The sequence below is a fragment of the Bidens hawaiensis genome, unplaced genomic scaffold (assembly GCF_021521415.1).
Source record: "Bidens hawaiensis isolate Kalapana, Puna unplaced genomic scaffold, B.hawaiensis_p1.1 tig00061015_1, whole genome shotgun sequence".
NCBI classification, from domain to species: Eukaryota; Viridiplantae; Streptophyta; class Magnoliopsida; order Asterales; family Asteraceae; genus Bidens; species Bidens hawaiensis.
The window spans coordinates 47,604-59,992 of NW_027500983.1; positions in this window are offsets into that span (position 1 = coordinate 47,604).

Sequence of the window (12,389 nt, forward strand, 5' to 3'; positions counted from 1 at the left end):
TTCTGGGTGTAACAGCTATACCCATATTAGATAAACAACCCAATTTAGTTTAAAGACTGTACTAGTGTTAACCGTACTATACCGATTATAGGATACGAGCTATAATCGAGGCATTATACATACGACACGTGTATCCGATCAATACTACGCTAAGGTGAGTTTCATGACCTCACTTTCTAAACTGTTTTACGAAATTTTGGGGTGGAAAACATGTTTACATATACTTATGTACTTGAAAACTTTTTATGATGTGAATCATCTAAGTGCTAACACTTGAAAGGCCTCCCACACGAGTGATTAACTACGAGCCGAAGGCATGTGAATAGTACTTTTGGTTTGACAAACCTAATTGATAGGGCCAGAGGGGTATGCTAGAACGTGTTTTTACAATTGCACATAACCATGTGAACATTAATATGGTGTTAGACATAGTACATACTTGAGGCTAGTATAGCCAATGTGGGCGTAGAAAGTGCGTGGGCAGTAGAGGCCACATAATGGAAACTGGTCGAGGATTCACTCGTGGCTTAGTATAGTTACATCGCATATTTACAAAACATGAATAATATGATTAGGTATACTGGTTTTTGTTCGTACTTGTGAAACTTGAAACTCACCAACTAGACGTAGTTGACCCGTTTTAACATGCTTTTCAGGTGAGCTAAAGTTGGAATGATTTGCTTACGTGCTCGGTGTTAAGAGTAAAGTTGAATCGTTGTAGATAGATACAAGTATATAATAAAGAATAAGCATCCTCGAGAACTGGCTATGTGTTTTCGCCTAGTTTGTAAACTTAGTTACAACTAATGTAATGTGATGTAAATTAGTTTGTTGAATTTCTTTATAAACAATGTGGTTGATAGCAGAGTTATCTGTTACATTCCCGAATTACGCTTCCACACTAACCTAGTCAGGGTGTGACATAAGTTGGTATCAGAGTCATTGGTTATAAAGAATTAGGATGTCCCTTAGGATACCCTAATATAACCATAGGCTCGATTAGCTCTGGGAATAAATAATATACAATAATATATACTTATGATTCTTGGGATGAACTCAAATGGTCAAGTGTGTTATTATGGTCCGGAATGTAATAACGGACTTGTTTGTACGAGGGAATTCGAGAAGAAATCGCTAAACAATCTGATAGGTAAAAACAACAACATATGTGTATAAAATATAATATTAAATAAAAATAGATATAAACCATTATTTGTGCTAATGTGTATGAATACCTGTATTTATCTTATTATGATTAATTTTATTGATAAATTATTATTATTATTATTATTATTATTATTAACCCTTGTGCAGAAATATGTCGAGAGATATAGATCTTCTATCTATTGCAGTACCAGTACTACATGAGGAAAAGGAGGACCCCGAAGAGGAACCCGGAGAGAAATCAGAGGAAGAAGCGAGTGAAAGCTAAGGGGATGTTGTGGCCCCGCACGAGGTACCTACTAGACCAACCTGATTTATCAGGTTATCGTTGTGAAACCTATCCCCCTAGGGAATCCCCAAGAAATGACTTCGAACTCCCAGAACAATCACAGTCGACAAACAACCTTCACCAGCACAGACACGACATGCAAGATCACATGCGGTACTTGCAACGAGAAGTGAGGGACGTACAGAGGTCAAATGCTCACAACCGTTGGCGTCGGGATCGGGCGATGACACTGTTGGGAGTTTGTATGGCGGTTATTACAGCCCTAGTGGCTGTTGTTGTGTGATTGTTGTACCATGTACTCATGGGCGGATCTTGTAACACCCCGTAACCGCAGCGGAAACGTAAACGGGATGCAACAGACACCTCTGATATCAACCACATTGTTTATAAATAAAACTGAATACATTAATATACTTCAAATTACATTATCTCATAATTCATTACCGTCTAGGTGATACACACATCATACAATACGATACATAATTCTATGTAATATAATGTATCCTAACATCCCACACGCAAATCTTACACACATCAAGCACTTAGCACGTAAGCAATCACTTCATCTTAATTGTACCTGAAAAGCATGTGAGAAAACGGGTCAACTACGAATAGTTGGTGAGTTTCACAATTTGAGTAAACCTTGATAAATCAATATCATAATATAATATTATCTGGGGACACTGTTAACCCAGTACTGTACCCTTTCCGGGGGCAATGTTAACCCGGAAACACTTCTAGGGACATCTGGGGACACTGTTAACCCAGTACTGTACCCACCCCGTACGATTCCCGTACAATCAAATATTTATAAATACACGCAAATCCATGCGTTCAGTATGTACTTAAACATTTCAATAGTAACATGCTTCCGCCCCGGGAAAATATTTGAAAACAATTCAGAAAAAAGGGGCTCGTGAAACTCACCTTAGCACATGCAAGCAGGTAACAACAATCATTATCAGTTAGCACGTCCAATCTGTAATATGATTCCTACGATCGTTACTATACACTCATTATTAATATAACTTTAACCAAGTTAACCGGTACATCTGGGGACACTGTTAACCCAGCACTGTACCCGTTCTGGGGGCAATGTTAACCCAGAAACACTTCTCCGGACTCAGATTGTGATATCGTTTAGAGTTCCATGGTCACAACTACTATTAGTCGTTTTTCTCGTTTTGCGTGCCTAGCACGGTTATCCCATTTTACGTTTCAAAAATGAGTTTGGTCACACACGACCCGAAAGTAGTGGTTGGCTGATAATTTAATTAAAGTTGTGAAATTTGAGCTCGGTTTAGACGCCCCGATTGGCCGCGGGACCCGTTTCCGTCTTTGGCGTACCGGAAACTGTAAAATCGGTTAAAAATACCCAAATCATCCGAATTATTTTCGGATGATTCATTTTTTACTTGTTTAACTCTATTATATGAAAATATTTCATTTTTAGGGTTTTTATACACCAGTCAGTTCGTTTAGACGAACTTTACCGGTTTGTGCGTTTTAAACTTTAAAAGTTTGTTTTTATCTTCTTTTTAGCACAATTAATTATCCGTTTAGTCTCGGATCTTGAAATTTTGCACAAATCACTTTTTGACAGTGGGGAATTTTATAAAAATATTTCCAGAATTAATTTTTATATTTAAAATTTATTTATCTATTTTTAAACACCCTTTAAACACTAAATATGTCGTAAATACCAAACGACCTTAGAAAAATCCCAAATTTTTCCTGGATGTCCCCTGCCATCCACATAGTCCCCTGTAATTTTTACAGAACCAAAATCTCTTTTTACATGTCATTTTCACTAAAACCGAGCTAGAACCCTAGAACTCGTTTAACCGAAAAGCCTACTTAGACTTCTCCAACTGACCTAAAATTTTGTGTGTGACTTTTTCATGTTATAAAAAGCTTATCTGAAATTTTACAGAATTTTTCATGATATTTAACTATTTTTCACCATTTTTGGCCAAAACCGAGCATTAAATTCACCAAATATTCATCCTTTATCCAAAAATTACCAAAAATTCACAGAACTCTTATTTTCAGGTGTAGAACATCCCTGTAAAATTTCATGACCCAACTTTAAACCTACCACAATCTGTCCAAAAACTCCAAAACCGAACATAACCGAATATACCTTTCGTTTTCCGCCAGTACAAGCTACAAACTCGTCTTTCCGCCTTATCTACCACTAAATACAGAACCTACAACTAACATACCACAATACCAAGCAAGTTACACTCACGATCAAGCCTCTTACACTATATTTCCGGTTATTGTTTCAAAACTAAAGTTTAAACCGTAAAAATTCGTTTTTGGTTCGTTTAACTCCTTTCTTGGACCAAGATCCCTTGTATAACCCGTATACATCACTTGATCATGCAAGAATCGGTTTTCATCTTTGAAACCTCATTTTCTTGCAAACAAACTCAAGAAACGAAGATGAACACGTACATAACTCGATTTTTACCTCGGTTTTCTTGCTAAAAATCTCGGGTTTTCGATCATGAAGTTGAGAGAATTGATGAACTTGGATGGATTGTTGTAAAAAAAAGAAATGGAAGGATAGGGGATGCTTCCCTAATCCGATCGGAATTATGTGGGGGTGGGGTGGGACCCACCTCTTCATTCTTAGCCACATGTTTGGATATCCGCAATCCGGATAATGTTTTGGATAATCTGGTTCAGTTCGTTTTTTGGTTAAATGTTTAATTCGGCTTAAAACGAGGCTAAAACGGTCGTTTTTCGGCTTAAAAATGAAATTTATATAAAACCGATTTAAAAACTTTAAAAACTTAAACCATGACATTTATTAACTTAAAACATCATATCATTAATTATCGCGCATCTTTTTCGGCTTGATCGATCATCTCTTGCTCGGTTTGGTATTAAAGGTTTCGTTTAATGTACCGACGTACCATTAAATCGAAATTCTTTTTCTGTGCTTTAATTCACTTATCCAGATGCTTTAATACTTCGTAAACATCACTAAATATCATATATCTCGTCTATAATTGAACCCTCGATTCGGTCGGGTTTCAATAACTATCGATCGATTAATCGCATATTCAATACGATGAATTATATATTCACGTACGATCAATACAGTGAACCATGTATTCTCGTATAATTACTATGGTAACTCATGTACCCGACATTAAATATGACGTAACTATTGTCTACCGGTTAGGGTATACCGGGTTTCGTCGGAATCGTTACATTCTCCCCCCATTAAGAAATTTCGTCCTCGAAATTTTACATGCCCACTATCCCCTTCCGAGAGGAAGGTGGGGGTAACATTAAACGAAATTCTTTTTCTGTGCTTTAATTCACTTATCCCGAAGCTTTAATACTTCGTAAACATCACTAAATATCATATATCTCGTCTATAATTGAACCCTCGATTCGTTCGGGTTTCAATAACTATCGATCGATTAATCGCATATTCAATACGATGAATTATATATTCACGTATGATCAATACAGTGAACCATGTATTCTCGTATAATTACTATGGTAACTCATGTACCCGACATTAAATATGACGTAACTATTGTCTACCGGTTAGGGTATACCGGGTTTCGTCGAAATCGTTACAGATCTATATGTGTGAGCGCGGGTTAACGGGAACCCACTGAGTTTCGGATTTTATATAGAACTCCTATATAAAACATGAGAGTGAACCCACATATAAATTGTGAGTGAAATCATACTCACAATAGAGCCTTGGCCTAGTGGTAAAACCATGCTTTCCTAAACTGAGAACCCGGGTTCAATTCTTACCCAAAGCAATTTTTTTATTGATTTTAACTCTTTTTAATCGTGTATGCTGTACATATCCTAATTTTGTGTGATATTCTTACCCTCAGCAGTTTATTTATCATGATTTTAACTCTTTTGTATGATAAAAGAATAATTCATCATCATTATAATACGCATGTGACTAAAAATAAAAATAGTTTGTGATTGTATGATAATTATAGTGCTGATGCATGTAAGCACACAAATACACATTTGAACTGAGCCGAACTATTGAATTGATCCGAACCGTTAAATCGACCCGAATACTGAACTCATTGAAAAAAATTTCTGGATCCGTCACTGCATGTACTGTTGAATGGGTAGAACACTAGTAGTATAGTTTGGTTGTATACAGTCTTTTGACATCCCATGCAGCAATTTGTAGCAGCATGCTGGGCTGACTTGAGAACTATTTATGGTTTAGCACTATTACATGCACTGACCCTTATCGGGTTAAGTCGATCTACCACTTAGTGACAAATTTTGGTACGCATATACAACCCCTGGCCTATACAACGTTTAGCCTATGCGTTAAATTTTTGATGCATATGTACAGTAATGATTAGGGGTAATACAAACGTGTTCTTTGGCATTGTTGTGTGTTTGTAATTGATAATATAGTGATGCTGTGCTTATTATGGTGGAAACGGTATTATTTATTATATATCTGATTATTGTTATAGAATGGCCCCGAAGAAAGCAAACCATGTATCTGAGGCGGAAGTGGCCGAATTGATTGCTCGCCAATTACAAGCAGTGACAACGACCATTGTAACACAAGTCACTGCTAGCATACGCGTCAATAATACTGTTAATCAACCCCCGAGCACCACTACGAACACTGATAATATACCTCCGCCAGATACTAACGTAGCCCCGGGCGTTACTACCCCGTTGATTACTGATAATGTTATAAACAGTAATAATACTCGCCCTACTGTTAATATCGTTGGGAACCCTGAACCCATTTTGAACACACTAATGTCACAAATCCAACTCCCATACTGGAAACCAACACAACTACTAATGATAACGCTCGACCAAATACCGGTAATAATCGTAACAATCAAGAATCCCAGCGTCAAGAATATTCGTTTAAGCAATTTTCCTCTTGTAAACCGACCGAATTTAGAGGTACTGAAGGACCTTACGGATTGATGAAATAGATTGAAAAGACCGTGTCTGTAATTAACATTAGTGAATGTCTACCAGACCATATAGTGAAATTCAGTACCAGTATGTTTCTGGATCATGCTTTGATGTGGTGGAATATGATTGTACAAACTCAGGGACGATAAACGATTAACAGTATGATATGGCCTGAACTTAAAACCCTTGAGTTAGAAATTTTTTTCCCAAGAAATGAGATCCAGAAATTAAAACACAAACTTTGGAATTTGGAAATGAGAGGCGTATCAATTAAGTTACAAAAATTGTTTCAATGAATTGACCCATTTAGTACCATGGTTAATTATTCCGGAATCCAAGCGCGTTGAGCGTTACATTTGGGGACTAACCCTAGTCGTGAGAAGTATAGTAAATTTCATATAGCCCACCAAATATTAGAAAGTGCCATGTCACAAGCCAATGTCGTTACTTTTGACCTTACAAGAAATGGTGTATTAAGAGTACTAGGGGAACCGTCAGTTTGAAACGAACTAGTTATACCTCTAGAACACAAGTGAAATCTCAGAATAAACGAATCTTCCCTACAACTCAAAACTATGCTATGACTAGTTCTGACATGAAACGAGATACATACAAAGGGTCATTGCTGAATTGTGGAAAGTGTAATTTGCATCATACTGGTGAATGTCGAACGAACATATGTCAAAGATGCGGAAATATTGGGCATTATACCCCAAGTTGTAGAACTATAATGAATACTTCAAACCGACAGTCTCAAACAACCCAACCTCGTCGTCCACACACACATAGTCCCTAACCAATTCAACAACAATCTAATCAACAAACCCCATCTACAATGAACCTCCATTCATGTTATAAGTGCGGTAGTACGAAACACTTTAGGAGAACCTGCCCCAAGTTGAATCCCGATGTAGTAAAAAGACAAAATCAAGGGCAAACATCAACTTCCTATCAAGCTAGGGGATGCACTTCCGTAAATGGATCAGGCGAAGTGCGACAAGACCCATATGTAGTAACAGGCACATACTTAGTTTCTGATCGTTGAGCTTCGGTTTTAATTGTTACGGACGCCGATAAAAGTTTTGTAGCTACTAACTTCTTACTATTGAGGAAAATGTTGGTTAGTGAATTAACAAATCCTTATACTATAGAACTCGCTAACAATAAGTCTATGATTGTTAACCAAATAGTTCGTAATTGCCCTTGTATCCTAAACGAACAATTCTTTCTTATCGACGCATTCCCAGTAGAACTAGGAAGTTTCGATGTTATAGTCGGTATGGACTGGCTATCTAAGTATAAAGCTGAAATCATTTGTAAGGATAAGACAATTAGGATTCGTCTTTCGAATGATGAGGTAAAGAAAATGGATGGAATTGTTATATGATTATGATTGTGAAAATACCATTCCAGCAAGTCCTACATAGTAGTTGATGCTTTAATCCGAAAGGATAGAGTTAAACTGTTGAGGGTACAGGCACTCGGAATGATTATCCAAAGTCGCCTAACCGAACAAATTCGTGTTGCCCAAGGTAAAACCTTAAAATTAAATCAATTAGAAGAGGAGGAGCTGCACGCGAATGAAAAGAATTTTGAGAGGAAAACCGATGAAATATTATATTACAAAAACGGGTCTGGATTCCAACACTTCATAATCTTCGTGAACTGATTCTTATATAAGCACATAACTCAAATATTCTATTCATCCAGGTACTGAAAAGATGTATAAAGATGTTAAAGAATTATACTGGTGGCCTGTTATGAAAAAGGATATAGCCTTGTATGTAAGTAAGTGTGCACTTTGTGCATAGGTTAAGGCTGAATACAAAAACCTTCGGGAATGTTACAACAACCCAAAATCCCACAATGGAAATGGGAACAAATTACCATGGACTTCATAACGCACCTTCCCAAAACCTCCAGAGGATACTATAACATCATGGAAATTTCGAGCAAAAAATGTCAAGATTCCAAAGTTAAGGGACCAATTCTGCCAATTTCCAAACTCCAAAGTCTAAAACAAAAATTCTAATTCTTTGGCCCATCGCGATACGCGACGGCCTTAGGATCAACGTCATCGCGTATCGCGATGACCTTCCTGACACATTGCGACACGTGTGCCACGTGGCAGACGGTGGAACATTGTGTCGCCACATGGCAACATGTCCGCCACGTGTCGCCACATGTCAACACGTGGCACAGCTCCTGCCACGTGTTAGGCAGGTCTACGTGGTGACTGGCTGAGACTACGTCGCGATAGTCGACGGGCTAGCCAGAGAGGCCGTCGCGTATCGCGACGAGCTCCAAAATTTTGTCTATAAATAACAGCCTCGGGATTTCATTATCTTCACACCAAAACACACAATCATATCTCTCTCTAACTTCTCTCTAAACATTGGGAAGTGTGCACTCGATCCACCTCGAAATCCATGCCCGATTCCTCAAATTCCGTGCCATACCTTGATATTCGTGCCACCACCCAACGACGTTCATTTCAAAAAGATGATACTAGCTTGACGTTCCGACGTTTCCATTCAAGAAGTGTTGGTGCCTCATAAAGCGTGCCAAGGTGTAAAAAGAAGTGTTGGTGTCTGGAGTTGCGTGTGAAGAAAAGGCGTAGGGTTGAACAAGGAGATAAAGAAAGTAAAGCGGCGTCGAAGTGTAACGATTCCGGCAAAATCAGGTATACCCTAACCGGTATATACTATTTATGTGTTATCTAATAATGAATATATGAATTATAATGTGTTTATACGAGTATGTATGATTCACAGTACGGATTATACTCGATTATACAGTTAATCGTATTGGAAATACGATTAACCGATTAACGGTTATTGAAGCCCGAACAAATCGAGGATTACATTATAGACGAGATATATAATATTTAGTGATGTTTACGAAGTGTTAAAGCTTCGGGATAAGTAAATTAAAGCATAGAAAAAGAATTTCGATTTAATGGTACGTCGGTACGTTAAACGAAACCTTTAATACCAAACCAAGCAAGAGACGATCGATCAAGCCGAAAAAGATGTGCAATTATTAATAATATGATGTTCTAAGATAATAAATGCCATGGTTTAGGTTTTTAAAGTTTTTAAATTGGTTTTATATAAATTTCATTTTTTTGGACGAAAACGACCATTTTAGCCTCGTTTTAAGTTAAATTAAACATTTAACCGAAAAACGAACTGAACCAGATTATCCAAAACGTTATCCAGATTTCAGAAATCCAAATACGTGGCTAGAAATGGAGGAGTGGGTCCCACCCCACCTCCCCTCTTTGGACCGATCAGACAAGGGGGTATAACCCCTTGTCTTGTTTTTCTTTTTTTTCACAAACATCTCAACAATCTTCCTCTCCTCTCCACTTCATGATCTAAAAACCCGAGTGTGTTGCAAGAAAACCGAGGTAAAAATCGAGTTATTTACGTTTCCATCTTCGTTTCTTGAGTTTATTTGCAAGAAAATGAGGTTTCAAGTGAAAAAGGGTGAAAACCCAAGATGAAACCGATTCTTGCATGATCAAGTGATGTATACGGGTTATACAAGGGATCTTGGTCCAAGAAAGGAGTTAAACGAACCAAAAACGAATTTTTACGGTTTAAACTTTAGTTTTGAAACAATAACCGAAACAATAGTGTAAGAGGCTTGATTGTGAGTGTAACTTGCTTGGTATTGTGGTATGTTGGTTGTAGGTTCTGTAATTATTGGTAGATAAGGCGGAAAAACGAGTTGGTAGCTTGTAGTGGCGGAGATCGAAAGGTATATTCGGTTTTTATATAAGTATGAGTTTTTGGACAGATTGTGGTATATTTAGAGTTAGGCTACGAAATTTCACAGAGATGATCTACACATGGAAATATGAGATCTGTAAAATTTTGGTAATTTTCGGACAAAGGATGAATATTTGGTGAATTTAATGCTCGGTTTTGGCTAAAAATGATGAAAAATAGTTAAATATCATGAAAAATTTTGGAAAATTCCAGATAAGCATTTTATAACATGTATAAGTCACACACAAATTTTAGGTCCGTTGGAGAAGTCTAAGTAGGCTTTTCGGTTAAACGAGTTCTAGGGTTTTCTAGCTCGGTTTTAGTGAAAATGGCATGTAAAAAAAGATTTTGGTTCTGGAAAAATTACAGGGGACTATGGAGATGGCAGGGGTCATCCAGGAAAAAATTTGGGATTTTTCTAAGGTCTTTTGGTAATTACGACATATTTAGTGTTTAAATGGTGTTTAAAAATAGATAAATAAATTTTAAATATAAAAATTAATTCTGGAAATATTTTTATAAAATTCCCCACTGTCAAAAAGTGATTTGTGAAAAATTTCAAGATCTGAGATTAAACGGATAATTATTTGTGCTAAAAAGAAAATAAAAACAAACTTTTAAAGCTTAAAACGTGTAAACCGGTAAAGTTCGCCTAAACGAGCTGACTGGTGTATAAAAACCATAAAAATGAACTATTTTCATATAAATGAGTTAAACAAGTAAAAATAAATCATCCGAAAATAATTCGGATGATTTGGGTAATTTTATCCAATTTAACAGTTTCCGGTACACTAAAGACGGAAACGGGTCCCACGGCCAATCGGGGCGTCTAAATCGAGCTCTAATTTCACAACATTAATTAAAATGTCTGTCAACAACTATTTTCGGGTCGTGTGTGACCAAACTCATTTTTGAAACGTAAAGACGGATAACCGTGCTAGGCACGCAAAAAGGGGAAAATGAACTAGTGGTAATTTTAACTATTGAACTCTAAACGATATCACAATCTGAGTCCGGAGAAGTGTTTCTGGGTTAACATTGCCCCTAGAACGGGTACAGTACTGGGTTAACAGTGTCCCCAGAAGTACCGGTTAACACGGTTAAAGTTATATTAATAGTGATTGTATAGTAACGAACTTAGGGATCGTATTACAGATCCGGATTAAAAGCTTGCGTACTGTGTCACCTAATTGCTTACGATAAGGTGAGTTTCACGAGCCCCTTTTTCTGAATTGTTTTTAAATATTTTCCCGGGGCCGAAAGCATGTTACTATTGAAATGTTTAAGTACATACCGAACGCATGGATTTGCGTGTATTTATATATGTTTTATTGTACGGGAATCGTACGGAAATATATTAAGATGGTAATTGTCTGAGTTGCTAACATTGCAAGGCCCCGCAACACGAGTGATTAGCTGAAATCCGGTAGAGTGTGAATAGTACTATTGGTCTGACAAACCCAACTGGTCCGGCATGGATTTGCTGATGTTTCCCAGCCAGTTGCACATGTCTATTTTGTTGTTATTTATTTTGCTATGTAATGTTAGGCATAGCGGTTTGGGGCAGGTTCGTGGGCGGAGTATGCCACGGGGTTGTGTGTGGATAGTCAGAGGTTTCACTTGTGGGCTCAGCATAATTATATCGCTAATATATGATTATTATAATGATTTGTCACTGTTTATTTAAATTAGTGAAACTCACCAACTATTCGTAGTTGACCCGTTTTCTTTACATGCTTTCTAGGTACCCACAAACTGGAATAATTGCTACATGCTTGACGATGCGTGCTTTTTGTTGAAGCTTAATGATCTTTTTTTTTTGTGTTAAATATGTTAATGTACTGTTGGTAAAACTTATGTGCTATCGCCTAGACGGTAACTAAACTCGGAACAATGTAATATGGTGTAAATTAATGTAGTGGTGTTTTCTTTATAAGCAATGCTGTTGATATCAGACGTGTCTGTTGCATCCCGTTTACGTTTCCGCTGCGGTTACGGGGTGTTACAGAACTTGGTATCAGAGCCATTGGTTATAAAGAATTAGGATGTCTTTAAAAGATACCTAAAATATAACCAGTAGCTCAAGTATTATAGGATCTGAATATCAACTAATAATTTATAGTGACGAGATCTGGATGAACTTGGATGGACAAGTGAGTTATTATGGTCCGGAACATAATAACAGACTTGTCCGCACGAGGGAA